The sequence below is a fragment of the Pteropus alecto genome, unplaced genomic scaffold (assembly GCF_000325575.1).
Source record: "Pteropus alecto unplaced genomic scaffold, ASM32557v1 scaffold48, whole genome shotgun sequence".
Classification (NCBI taxonomy): Eukaryota; Metazoa; Chordata; class Mammalia; order Chiroptera; family Pteropodidae; genus Pteropus; species Pteropus alecto.
Window position 1 is genome coordinate 605,806 of NW_006442110.1, and position 14,881 is coordinate 620,686.

General features: G+C 48.4%; 1 pseudogene; it reads right to left on the reverse strand.

The window, feature by feature from the left end:
* Nucleotides 1-13,492: 13,492 nt before the first annotated feature.
* Nucleotides 13,493-13,611, reverse strand: LOC112469963 (annotated as a pseudogene).
* Nucleotides 13,612-14,881: the final 1,270 nt, after the last annotated feature.

Below are 14,881 nucleotides of genomic sequence, written 5' to 3' on the forward strand. Positions count from 1 at the left end.
AGTGGCCAGAGGTGGGACGATTTGAGTTTCAATAAAGATAAGATTACAGTGAGTTAAAACCCATGAAATATGCTTAAATCTATGAGTTCATAGCAACATTTAAATAAATTATCTCCTGAGGATGACAGGAAACCAATTCGTTATTTTAAAATTTAGTAAATAAAAGGAAATAATCAAGCATTTATCCTGATGTTCCTAAATGAACTTTAGAGCTGTGTTGCTTAGTAGCAGATGAGTAGCTGCTTTTATAAAATTATTTCCACCTATAAATTAAAACGAAAGATAGACCGTCACCATTCTGCAACCCCTGGTGCATTAAGGGATCGAGGCACAGAGTGGCAGTGGCTGCTAACCTTCAAGAAGAGTGAAAGCCAGACATTACGTGTGTCCTGACGAATGAACGCAGTGTCCCCTCTGGTCCCACCTGGGGCAGATCAGGCCTTTGCGTGCAGTAACCACCGTCGGCATGGCTGGGCAACAGCTCGAAATCTCACATGTAGCCGATGTGAGCGCAAACTGGCACGGCCACTCTGGAAGACTGCGTGCCAGCACTGACCGAAATGTGACGTCTGTCTCCCATGAGCCGACAGTGGCACTCTCCAGGTTAGTAATACGCGTCGCCTCCAAAAGACACGTAGGAAAATGCTCGTGGCGGCTTGGTTACAACCACCGGGAGTTGCTGGTTGTAACCCAAATACCTATTTACAGTAGAATGGATAGATTAGCAACGGCGTGGGGATTCGGCGGAATACTACACAGCGGTGAAAAAGTGTATGTCGCCGCTACACACAGTGACATGGCCAACCGCGGAGAGCACGCCCTGTCTGCTTCCCCTTATGTGCGGAGTCCGAGCAGGCGGGACTGATGGCCACAGGTCAAGCCGCAGAGCTCCTGGCTCTGGGCGGGGTGGGGGTGGGAAGGGGCATGGGGACATTTTCGGGTGCTGTCAGCACTCTCTCGTTCCGAGTGGTGGTCCATGCTGATCTATCGTTACTCATTTCTTTATTATCATTTCATATTTACCCTGCAAATTTGCCTATAAATTGTTAAAGTTCTGTTACAATGTGTCTTTCGCTCTGAAAGAGTCTGTAGTCCCTGCCCCATGCCCCCTTGAAGCATAGGGATTCCTTAACTAAAACTGAAACCCCCTTTCTAGGTGAAGTGCCCAGGCATTGGGGGTCAACAGGAGCGGCCACATCTTGGCCATCACGGCAGATGGAGGCTCTAGCCAAGTCCCTGCATCCTTGCGTGCCTCTTCACATGCCGGGAGGAAAGCATACGTGTGCTGCCACCTCATCGCAGAGGCTGTGACACTGCATGGGACGACAGTTATGAGCATGCTTTAGAAAACGGCACGCACTCGTCAACCGTGAGCTTCTCGCACTGGTGCCCGTAAGAGTGCAGAACACAAAATAAATGCTCAGCAAACCATCGCATAATCGAGGATTGCTCGCCAGCCGGCCGGGCTGCCTCCGAAAACCCCACAAAATTGTGAATTCAGTACAAACTAATGTTCACCACTCCATCGTCAGTACCAGCACCAAACTGTCGATCTTTCTGGGTTTCCGAAACAGCCTCAGAAAGAGCTTACAGAGAGAGTCAAACACGTGATTGAGCTCTTCAGCCGGGGATGGGCCAGGGTGGGCGGGAGGAAGGCGGAGAGAAATAGGGCAGCACCTGAAGTCCAGTCGGGGGCCTTCTTTCACCTGCCTCGAGGCAATGCCTCTAGAAAGACAGGAGCGGCTGGGGGGTCCAGGTAAGAGCGTTGTCTTGACACAATGGGATGGCAGGGGGCGGGGCATCTTCCTCGCGGTCAGCTTCCCCGTGGCTGTGGGACAGAGATGCTTTGGTGTCTTCGATTTCACAGTTCTTAAGTTTTAAACTATCCCCAGCATTTCAATTCTAGCTGTTCTCTAGGGTGAGACTTTAAAAATCCGGACGTTTTCTGTAAAAAGAGGAGGTTGTAAATTTGGAAAGTATTGATGCCCGTGATTTAAAAAAAAGAAAAAAAAATCTGAGATGTTCTCATTTAAATTACAGTGGCCAGAGAGTGAGAGAAAAAGAACTGTTAGTCTGTTCATGGCTGGGGGCCAGCTGACGAGACTGCTCACCTTCCTATTTTGCCTGCTGGAATTTTGGATTAATTTCCAGGTGGCTATTTTCACAGATTGTTTTAGCCAGGCACCAGTAACTCCAGGGACCGCTGCCTGTTCGCACGTGGGCCTTGGGACTGCTGCCCACAGCTACGCCCCGGGGACAGACATTTCGTTACGTGGACCTGCTCTCCCAGAGCTGGCCCGGTTTGGCCCTCTCCCGCCCCTTTGCCTAGAGCTTGTGTGAATTCTTTCATTCTACCTCTTTCTTCCCCCTCCCCCCACACGAGGTATAAAAATCACCTGCAAAAACTCTGGACGGTCATGCTGCCTTTACTTAGCTGTGCTGCTGGTGGTTTAGGCTCCAGGACCCAGGAGCGATCTTTTGGCTAGCATTTTGGCTCGACAAAACCTTATCGACAAAAAGACTCTCAGCCGTGAAAGCTAAACGTTTTTTTTTTCGTGCTTAACACCCATTCGTTTAGTAAAACTAACGTATTTCTCTTCGGGTTTGTACAGTTGAGATTCGATGTCCACTAACAGAAAGTTTTCTTCCTCATCCTTTGTCTCCTTCCCTTTTCCCCTTGTTCCTTCTCTTCTTATGTCTTATTTCTTCGATCATCAATCCACTTAAAGAAAAAAAGTTCCTTAAGTAAACTTAAGACCGATTCCTCCTTCTGCTACTTTAAGGAGGTAATTGATCCTGATCGCCCCCTCATCTGTGCTGTCAGCGAGAGAGCTTAGGATGCCTCCCCCGGACCCCCGAAAGGATGACGGGAAGGTCAGATGAGACGACAGATGTAAAAGAGCTTTGATGAACTAAGAGCAATGCAGGTGTCAGGTGCTACTGTCAATCACTCATGAGCCGAAACCCTGACTGGTTCTCTAGACAGAGGGACTTGGTTCTTGGATTTAGATTCTTTCAAATTACATTTAGTTTTACGAGAAGATGGCTTTTACTAAAAACTGGCTTATTCTCAACAAGTCGTTGGCATGCAAGGCACCAAAAATGAAAGACCTACTGTGTCAACAGAGACAATTAACTCAAGGCTAATGCCCATCGTACAACATCCAAAAAAAAAAAAAGTTTGAATAAAAGGCTTTTAAGAGTCTTTTCTGTTGAAGCCGTCGAAGGTGCTGATTGCCACAGGGAATCAGCAGTCAGCAGGGTCTGATGACATCAGTCTGAGTCACGTCAGGATGTAAAACTAGTCTGAGGTCATTTCAAGCTAATGAAATGGGTGGCTGGAGCAGGTGCCGTTCACCATTTATGACCTCGAGTAGCAACCGAAGGATCGGATTTAGCTCATGGAAACCAGGGCTTAATGAATCAGACTCAATGAGGAGGGAGGTGGTCATTGTGTCATTAAGGCCACAATACTGAGACTCTGTCTGCTTCTTATACCGGCCCTAAGACAGCTTTGCCAAAGGTGATCATTAAAATAGCTTTCTGCTTTCCGCCGTTGAGAGTTTCTCATTGCAGTCACTGCAAAGTGCTCTCTGGGTTCCTGGGAGTTTGTTCGGGGTCCCCGGCAATGTCCCCGTTCGTTATCGGTCTGCAAAAACGTTGGTAATGCCCATCAGGTGCTCTTCCAATGGCAGATGTCTGGTCAGCCAGCCGATGCGACTATATTAAAAAAAAACCCTAAAGCTGACTTTATTGAATGGCTTCGTTTTTTACTGTGCCGTCACATCGGACAAGTGTACAGATGATCATAATTCAGGGACAGTGCCGTGAGAGACGGGTAGACGGCTATGGCGGAGGGGAAGGCCAAAGGACACGCATCTCGTATGTCTGACTGGTGGGCTCAGGAACTGCTCTTTAGAAACGCGACCAACTCTTACAGCCACCGTAAGATGGATCGACATGGAGGCAGGAGGAGAGGGCTAGAAATGGTGAGAATCTGAGAAAACTAGAAAACGGTGGTACGAGGGCAGGAAGAGTAGGCATGAATGAAAGAGATTTTTAAAGATGATGCACATGGAGTATGAGGGGGAGCAGAGCGTGCCACCCCCAAAATATGCCTCTTTGGGATATTATTTTAGGCTGGCTGATTTTGAGAACCAGCGGACCTGGGAGAAGCTCCGAAAACCGAGGAAAAGTTATCCTTCGTAAAAGACATACAATCGTGGGGGAAGTCGCCATCTGTAGGGACATTGCCCACTGTGTCACCTGCTTCCGCTATCCACGGAGACCAGGGCTTGAATCTGCATAACGATCTTATCCTTGATTTCTGTGCTTTTCCTGCGAACCTCCCATAACTGACCCTCCACCCCCAGCGCCATCTTTTGTCTTTAGCTGAAGGCGGTGTTTAAGGTGATGGCTTCCACCTTTTTGGCGAGTTACTCATTGTTCCCCGGTCCCTCCCATGAGTCCGGGAGGCATACATGTTATTCAGCTTTGTTCTGCTCCTGCTAACCTGTGTCGTGTTCATTTGATTATTAGTCCAGCCAGAAGAACTTGAAGGGTAGAGGATAATTTTTCCTCCCCGATGACATATAGAACCTATGAATGATGTCCGGGATGGATGCGGTTTTACAGGCTTGTAGGTAAGAAGCAGCTGAGGTGGCAGACAGGCAGGTAAAGAGGGAGGCAGCATGGCTGGTAGGTAAGCAGACAGACACAGAGAAGAGCAGAAACCCGCCAGGTGCGGGAGGGAAGGCAGGTGTGACCAGGGGTACAAAGAAATTCGTGATCAGATGACGCAGGACAGGGCAAATTTCCCCGAGCGGGGGAGACCAAGCCCGGCACGGACAGAGAAGAGGGTCCTTTGGCGGAGAGTCTAGACAATTCCACACACACGCCGAAGTTAGAGTCTAAAGGAAAGTCTACTGGAGAAGGGGTGACACAGACAGAGTGTGGGCTCCCCTCGGAGGCAGAGGGTGACTAAGAGAGACTCAGAGGGACAGAGACAAGAGAGAGAGACAGAGTAGAGGCACTGAGAGGAACCCCGGGAGAATTCAGTTTCTACATCATTCTTCAGTGCCTGTGAGTTCTTTGCTACACACATACAGTGAGGAAGGGGAAGGGGAAGAGTATGTCTGTGAACAAGGAAGACTATACAGGTGAAGGGCCCGCTGGCAGCTCCTCGATTCCACAGGTTCCCCGTGGCTTTAGCCATAGAGGATGAACGATTTTATTTTGTGTAGGGCACCACTTGACGACTCGTTTTACCTCTGTCACCTTAGCAGGTGTGGGGATGCCGTGTCAGCCATCCCAGTGGAAACCTTCCTTTGTTCTGCAGCTGTCCCCCTGGCCTGGCTGCTGGGCTGATCAGCACGTTGCAATGTAGCTGATTCATTTAACATTTTCGTTCTCTTGCCTTCCCCCTATATTAAGAAGATGTGTCTGAATAATTCCCTAGGCCACACAGCACCCGGCCCCAGGTGCCTTTGTACCTGGCACCTGGGTTTGCCAACGGGGGTTCCTGACTGTTTAAAGATATAGCTGGGGAGTGAGGACAAACATGGCTGCTAGACAGGATCCGGTAAAAGATGATAAACCACGGTGGTGCTTGGGCCTGACTGTGTAGGCTGTGGGGTGACCACAGCAGGTACAATTCAAAAAATAGACACGGATGCCGAGTTGGGAGACCACCATGGCCAAAGCCTCTGCACTTTTTCTGGGCAAGATTTGGGGCCTAGGATGGCACTAAGAACGGGCAGCGCACATAGGAAACAGGGAGAAAAGAGGCAAATGTAGCAAATTCTATTCAATGCAAAGCCAGCGACGTGATTTTCGGGCCCCAGCACAGAAGGAATATGTGGGGAACCTGGTGCAGAGAGTATTAAGAATTTCGCGATGGTGTCGGCAGTGTTGAAGCACGTATGGGGCCATCCTGACTGGGGGCCCCTGTTTGTACAGGTCCTGCACCTGTGAAGGTGGCCCGGCTGCGAGCCCACGGCGTCACCTGCATGCTGTGGTCCACACACACTGGGGAAACAGGCAGCCTGTGCTTATTCGCAGGCTCCGCGGCACAGTTCCGGCCGCCTCCTAGGAGCACAAAGAAACTCCAAGAGGAGATCTCTTTCCTCCCACTTAGAACCCTTTCAGTGCAGACTGGTGCCTGAGAGCCTGACGTGGTCCTCAGAAGTGTTTTTGGGGCTCCCACGACACTTGAAGAATTGAGGAAGGCGCGTGCCTTTAGAGGGGGGATGTCCGGGCCCAGCTCCTGTGGTCTCGCGCCCGCCTGCCAGGCTCGTGGAGGCCTGAGCGTGGAGACTCGGTCTGAATCGTGGTCACGAAAAACGTTTCTTGTTTGGGATCGTTTCGTGATTAAACTTTTGCATCCGTGAGGCTCGTGCTACCAGCAAATACAGACGCACGCCGACTCCGCAGCCTCCGACCCCAGCCCACGTGGCCGCGTGTCCTAACACACTCTGGCAGCGTCTACGGTACACACCAGGAGGCAGTGTTGCCGCCTGCGAAGACACACTTTAAGGAAGGCTTTCCTTTTTTATCTCAGATCCTCTTGCTGATAAGATTTGAATCTTCGCTGGAACGAGGCGAAGAAACACGCTTAATGGTGCACTTCACAGCAGTTTAAACGTGTTAGCTTTCTGAGGGACACTGCAAAAGGAAAATGCAGAGGGAGTTTGGGGCTGGGTGCCATTATTCACCGATTACATAATCCATTCGACCGAAAACCACAAGGTCAAATTCTGGTTTCCAGATTGGCCGGAAGAAATTCTGGTGAGTAGCTGCCCCGGAACTGAAGGAGGGATCAGGAGAGTCCCTGTTTTTTTCCCCCCAGGTAAAGTGCAGAGCCATGAAGCCCCTGATTAAAGAAAGCCCCAGGCACTGGCTCTGACCGGAGGGAAGTTTCTCCTTGATGCCGATAGCCCGAGGCTTAACAGCTTCCCTTTGTTGGTAACTAAAAGCCACGAGCGACAGTCTGCCTTCCAGGCCGTTCACCAGAGCTTAAAGCGGCCTTGTGAGCCATTCCGCCCGCCAGGCCGCGGACCCCGCTTCGGGAAGAAGTCCTCGGCCTCGGCCCTCAGTCCTCGCGTGCTCGGGACTCACTGAGCTCCCAGGACGGGCATGGGCTGCAGCTCTGCGTTGTTCTGTCTTCTCATTAGGACAGGGCGTCAAAGGCGACGATGCTCCGTGGACACAGATAACTGTCCACCACGGTGCATTTCAGATGACGGGACAGTCCATGCCGCAGCATCTGCAGATGACGTGGGGAGAGGTCCCTTCGGGCTGCGATGATCCGGTTCCGCAAAAGGTGGCACCTGAGAGAGGCCTTTCGGCCCGAGGAAATGATCAGAAGGGGGATAAGCACGACTCGGGCTGAGGGGCGGTGAGTGGGAAACCTCTGGGAGACCCTGTGGAAGGACGGACGGGGGCGCGTTGTCAGACGCACGGATGACAGGTTAGGACAGGTTAGGAAACAAGGCTCAAACACGTGCAGACCAGAGCCGGGAGGGGCGTCTGGAGAAGAACTCTCTGAGAAAGTGTCTCGCAGGAAGATCTGAAGGACAGAATGAAGAGAATACAAGGAAGAAAGCACTTTTAAAAAGTTACGCCCCGCATCCGGCTGAGTCGGGGGTTGGGGGCTCGGGCTGTCTGCATGTGAACCCCAGCTCCCTCACTCTGGCCGAGACCCCGGGCAGCTTGCCTGTCACGAGGGGTTAATGAGTACGCCCACATACAGGGCGTCAAAGGCGACGATGCTCCGTGGACACAGATAACTGTCCACCACGGTGCATTTCAGATGACGGGACAGTCCATGCCGCAGCATCTGCAGATGACGTGGGGAGAGGTCCCTTCGGGCTGCGATGATCCGGTTCCGCAAAAGGTGGCACCCGAGAGAGGCCTTTCAGCCCGAGGAAATGATCAGAAGGGGGAAAAGCACTACTCGGGCTGAGGGGCAGTGAGTGGGAAACCTCTGGGAGACCCTGTGGAAAGAAGGATGGGAGCACATTGTCAGACGCACGGACGACAGGTTAGGACAGGTTAGAAAATGAGGCTCAAACACGTGCAGACCAGAGCCAGGAGGGGCGTCCGGAGAAGAACTGTCTGAGAAAGTGTCTCGCAGGAAGATCTGAAGGACAGAATGAAGAGAATACAAGGAAGAAAGCACTTTTAAAAAGTTACGCCCCGCATCCGGCTGAGTCGGGGGTTGGGGGCTCGGGCTGTCTGCATGTGAACCCCAGCTCCCTCACTCTGGCCGAGACCCCGGGCAGCTTGCCTGTCACGAGGGGTTAATGAGTACGCCCACATCCCTGACGTGTGGATGACGCAGATCATCCACGGAGGCACTTGGGACGGTGGCCCGTGTGTAGGAAATGCTCACTAAGTACTAGGTGTTGATTGACGACGGTGACGAACTCAATGGCACAGTGAGGACGCCGCAGCCCAACCCGAACAAAACTAACGGGACGGATCTGGGACATGACCCGGGGTCTTCCGACTCACAGCCAGTGTTGTCCAGACGTGTGCATTTTTAAAATGTGGGAAAGCCCTCCCAACATAAAATATCTCTCGCATTCCTATGTTTTGATCTTTCTGTCAAGTGCAAATTGTTCCAGGAATACAGATCCTGTAGTGGCCTAATAATTATTATCGTTAACTGATTTCCAGTTAATAGAGATTTTATATCGCTGGGGATTTAAATTGCTTTTCAGTTTAACCCATTTATTTTCATTTCAATGAGTAAACTTGATTGTGTCTCTATAAACATGCTATACGATAAAATGTATTTAAATTTTTTTCCACTTTAGGAGATAGAAGCTATACATTTTGTTAGGTTATCTTGATTTTTAAAGTTCAACGGCTGCAAAAAAAAAAATTACATGAGTGTCTGATTATCTAATGTACGCAAGTGAAATTCAGACACACCTTCTTCAGAAAGTTACGTCCTGTAACCCAGTGCTATATAATAGTGTAACAGATGCTACATAATGTTATAATAATGCTCTCATAGCAAGAACCAACCTTTCACCAAAAGTGATTTATTCAACTCCAAGCACGCTTATTACTCAGAATGTTTTTTCTTTGACAAGAAATACGTCGAATGATTTTAATCCTACAATGCCACGAGAGGAATAAAGGAACTCAACACATTTTGGCCAGAGGTGAATTGTGTGGTAAAGGGCTGGGCGGTGGGGGAGACACAGGGTTGGCGAAGACGAGGCAGAGACGAGAGCTGTCTTGAAACCCCTGCAGAACCATCGTTGCACAGAAGAGTTCGACTCGTTCCGTGAAGTTCTAGAAGCGGAAACAGGGCCTTAACCATTCGAAATCCACGGGAATTCCAGTTCGGGTTTAGGTACAATGTTCTGTCGATTGGCATGCTCGAAATGAAATTTAACATAGAATTATGCTGTCATTTGTATTTTTAGGACAGTGCGAATGCTCCGTACATCTGAACGACAGCATGTCGAAACTCGACAAGGGTTGCCCCAGGGAGAGGCATGGCGGCAGGATGGGAATCACCCTGCTCGTGAACTCTTTTGTTCTGCCTGTGTTTGAGTATGCACTGAGGTGAAGGGGAAAGGAACACCCTAACAATTTTTCTGACATTGATGGTGCTTAAGCGGTCCTGTCAACCAGTCGATAAGGAAGCTCGAAAAGGGATTCCTGCTTCGGGTGAGAACGGGCTCCTCATGGTATCACCAACTTCCCTTTTCCTTTAGAGATGTTATGAATAAGTTAAGTGAAGGTAGATAAGACAGGAGAGCCAGGGAAAGTGGGGAGCCCCTGATGCACCCCGCTTCCTTCCAGGTTCCCTGAGAGAAGGGGCATTAATTGGCCTCTGAGATGCACAACCCAGAGGCAGAGGGAAGCCTCAACCCTGTCTTCATTTTTCCCTTACGCGTCTCTGCTTGTATATTTAATCTCTCCTTTAATTTCAAATAAGCCCAGAGGCAGATATAATCAACACCCCTTATTCCCGTGCTGAGGTAGCTGTCCACCCAGGGGGGAAACAGGATCGACCCTGGGGAAATGTGGCCTGGGCTTTGTTTCTGGAGGCTGTGATTGTCCGTCAGGAGAGGCGGAAAATTTGGCTTCCCTCTCTGCCCCAGAGATGAGTGTGAAATTCTCCTCCCTTCCTCGTACCTCCAGGAAGGCCCTATTTGAATGAGGCTGGCTCTGGACAAGAAGGAAATTAAAGCAGACTGTTCTAGATGCAGTGTCTCACCAGATCCTCCCAGGACCCCTGCCCTAGCCGAGTCCACCGACCTGACCCCGGGCACCAGGGCCCGCTGACCACCAACGCCATCCTGCCTCCTCAGCTTGTATCCGCTCTGATTTATGGCTGCGGCCCAGGCTTTGACCGATGTATTTAATATCGATCCCTGACTTGGCGATAACCTTTTTTATGAGGTCACCTGCCTTGCTTGCACCTTCAACCTGGTGCTGCCTACACCCTTGGTGCGACATATGGTATGGATGAGCCCAGGTCATTGGGGAAGTAAAAAAACATGTTCTGGCCTCCTTGATGAAATACCTGATTACTTTGTGCTTTGCACGAGAAGAAATTTGCTTCAGGAAACAAATAATACATGAATGCTGAAAATGGGATTGCCTTTTAAAAAGAATACCAAAAAAAAAAAAAAAGAGAGAGAGAGAATAATATCTGTTCGACCTAAATTGGGAAATGTTTCTTTTTTCTCACCAGTGAGTAGAGAAACAGAAAATAGCATTAAAAAATATACATATATATTTTTTCTTACTATTAGCTTATCTGGTAAGAGGAAAATTTTAATAAGGGTTGAATTGGACATCTTCTGAAAATGACAGTCTAGATCATGGGGAATGGCCCTTTCGCTGAGAACACTTAGAAAAGCTGCACAGAATATAAGAATTTGTTCTTGGGCACCACAGGAACTAACGACACAGATGAGTTTTACAGAGCTGAGGTCCGGATGAGAATTAAACCCACGGAGACGCATACAGTGTTAGGTCTGCTGTTTTCCCATGGCATCTGTCAACCCCCGAAGTGTACAGAAATTCCAGTTTTAAAAATTACCCTGTTTTAATTGGGTTATTAGATTTTTTTGCTTTTGAGTTACAGGAGTTACTTACATATGTTAGAAACTTATCCCTTATCTGATATATGGTTTGCAAATATTTTCTCCCATTCTATAGGCTGAATTTCACTTTACTGTTTTCTTTGCCGTGCAGAAGATTTTCAGTTTGACGTAATCCCGCTTATGTTTTTTTCTTTTGTTGTCTCTACTTTTGGTGTCACATCCAAGAAATCGTTGCCGCGACCAATTGTGATAAAGCTTTAAAAAATGGGCTAAAGACTTGAATAGACATTTCTCCAAAGAAGACATACAAATGGACAACAGGTACAGGAAAAGATGCTCAACATCCCTAATCGTCAGGGAAATGAAAATCAAAACCACAATGAGATACCACCTCATACCTGTTAGTAGGCTATCATCAAAAAAACAAAAGACAGGTGTTGGTGAGGAGGTGGGAACTCTTGTATACTGTTGGTAGAAATGCAAAATAGTGCAGTCGCTATGAAAAACAGTGTGGAGAATCTGCGAAACATTAAAAGGACAACTACCACCTGATCCAGCAATCCTGCTTCTAGGTATTTATCCACAAGAATTAAAATCAAGATCTCAAAAAAAGGTATTAGCACTCCACTGTTCACCGCAGCATTAACCACGGTAGCCAAGATGTGGAAACAAGCTAAATGTCCACCAGTGGACAAACGGATAAAGAAAATGTGGTCTATACACTGCACTATTATTCAGCGTTTAAAAAAAAAGGAAATTCTGAGTATGTGACGACGTGGATGAACCTTGAGGACATTATGCTAAGTGAAATAAGCCAGTCACAGGACAAATACTGCATGAATCCGCTTATAGGCGATGTCCAAAATAGCCCAACTCATCCAATCAGAAGGTGGAGCAGGGCCGGCCAGAGGCTGAGGGGAGCGGAGACGGGCAGGTGTTAACCAATGGGCACAAGAAGTCAATGGTGCGCGATAGACACATTCTCGATCCCAGAATGCACAGCGCTGTCCCTTGCAGAGAGCGGCGCTGCAGCGTATGCTGGAGGGTAGGTCTCACGTTTACGTGTGATCACCATCATTTTTTTTTTTCCCCTTCAATTCGGCTTGTGTTGAAATCAGAAAGGAAGACGCTACCCTCAGAGAGGATAGAGCCTCACCAGAGGGACACCTGAGGACTTTTTAAACAGCAGCAAGGTACGGGGACTGTGCGACGAGCAGCGGGCGTGGCGGCCCCTCTTCCGGTGGGTGCGCTCCGCATTGCGCGACGCAAATCCGCACCCTCGTCGCCTGGCTTCCCAGTGCCAGCTGACATCTTTTTGATGTACATTTTGGGTTGATGCCTGAGGACATTTAGAAACTGTTTAGTGCTGAGCGTAAGCTGAATAGATTCCCAGAATTCCTGTGCTCATCAATTATTTATCCTTTACAAATGCTAAGATCAAAAATGAAGGAAAGTTGTATGTTTCAGCGTGACAGGAGGTTTCGGGAGACGAGAGGGAACAAAATACGCTTGAGTCTAAAGCGGGCAAAAATGAGCTTCTTAATTCAGTTATACTCTATTTAAACAAGGCGAAGAATATTGCTTCGCCACCAGCAGTTAAAAATAAATTTATAAATTACGAGGAACTTGTAATTTATATGGAATGTTTTAGTCCTTTAACGTGTTATTAGGATTTTCTACTGAAGCATCAATATAGTTGTCACACTTTATCCTTCATTTTTGTTTTAATATAAAAGGTGATAAAATAACGTTAAATTACCAGCTTAAATAGCATTTTTTAATCCGTGAACTTCTCATCCTTGTACAAACACATTTTTAAGTAGGCTTTATTTTTTTAGAATAATTTTACATCGATGGAAAAACTGACAAAATAGTACAGAGTCCCATGTAGCTGGCACTCGGTTTCACCACTTATTAGCATCTTACATTGGTATGGTATATTTGCTACATTTAATGAACCAATATTAATATATATTTATTAACTAAAAGCTCTGCTTTGTCCAGGTTTCAATTACGTACACATTTAAAACAAAACCACTTATTTTACCAGGAACCTACGGACTCCGGTATGAATAGAAAACACTAATTAGAGTCAGTGCCTATGTGGCGATGAGAAAGGGAGTTCAGAAATGGCACTACGGGGGAATGAACAAATAAATAACACAGGAGCAGGGCTTCGCGGGAGCAGAGAGCTGGTCTCGACCCGAAAAGTACAATGAGCTAGCCCTGGAGTACATGAGAGAGAGAAGAGGCTGGGGTGAGCATGGCTTTAGGGTGAGGGGCACTGATACCCATCTCGTCATTGTTTAATTCCCACAGGAAGAGGGAATGAAATTTAGGCTATGGATTATTAGCACCTTACTGAATATGTCAGTTTCTCCGGCTTCCTGCTTTTTTAAAAAAAATTTTTTTATTAATGCCTACAGCACCTGGTCTTCCTAGGTGGTCTCCCATCCAAGCACTAACCAGGCCTGACCCTGCTTAGCGTCCGCGATCAGACGGGATCGAGTGTGTTCAGAGTGGCGTGGCCGTAGACATCTTCCTGCTTCTTAAAAGAATCGAAAGGGAGCCAAGTGTACATGGTGGCGGAGGAAGACGGGACTCTGGGTGACGAGCGCACCATGCGATGTACGGATGATGTGTCACATAGATGTACACCTGGAGCTTATATAATGTTATGAACCAGTGTCACCCCAATACATTTAATTTTAAAAAGCACAGAGTCACAGGATCTAGAGTTGTAAAAGGCCTTAGATCTCTGTACCTTCTGGAAGCGACTTAATGTGTTAGGGAGACTGCAGGCTGTACGGTTAGGTGGACCTGGGCTCCTACCAGCTGGAGGACTGCAGGGCTACCAAATGTCTCGGGGCCCTGGAGCACTCATCTGTAAGATGCGGGTATAACGAACACCTTGCGGGGGTGGGGGAGTGGTGGGAATCATATACAGAGAACGACAAGGCTAGGGTCTGGAGCATAGACGACTTTCAATACGTGACAGCTACTGTCTCGTCCACATTCCCCACCTCACGGAGAAAGAAGCGGAGGCTGCCGGCCGAGGGAAGCGGGAGGCCTACTGGGCGTCGCGAGGGCAGAGCGGGGCGGCAAATCCCCACGTTTAAAACCCACTGAGATGGATTTCGTGGCTATGTACCTGAAAGCGGAATTGGAGGTGTGACTTTTACGCTTCATTCCTAGAAGTAGGATGGCTGTGTCAAAAAGTTACTCAATGTATGTAGTTTTGTTCAGTTTCACCAAACTCTCTCCCAGAGGACTGTACGTGTTTGCATTTCTGCCAGCAATTTGTGTCTCCTGCATTCTCTCGAAAGAAGAGTGATGTCTCTAGAGCACGGAACTAATTTCAGAACCGTGCTGTGTGGGATGGCCCGCACAGACGGGCGTGCGCCTAATGGACTCAACTAATTCTGCTGACAAGTAATCTTCACTCGGGCGGTGTGAGGGCCAAGAAACTCGTTAGCTCAGAGCAGCCACTCAGCTGTAAATTTAAAATATTGATTTCCTCGTATGTAAGGAAAGATTCACTTTGTGCAGGAGTGACTCGAGTGGAAGAGGAGGGTGACCTAGATGTGTGGCTTCGCAGATGTGGCCTTCCTGGGTGGGTAAGACGGGACGGAGGTTGCCGTCCCGGCATCCTCCGCGTCTCCTCCGAGCTACTCTCATTTTGTCGTGGTCATTGTCGTTTACTGTCATCCGCACCTTTCCGCAGAGCCTGTGACCTTTGAAAGAATATATCTCTACCCCTGGATCTGAAGGTGGAGCATGTAGCTTGGGCTCCAGCTAACCGGCCC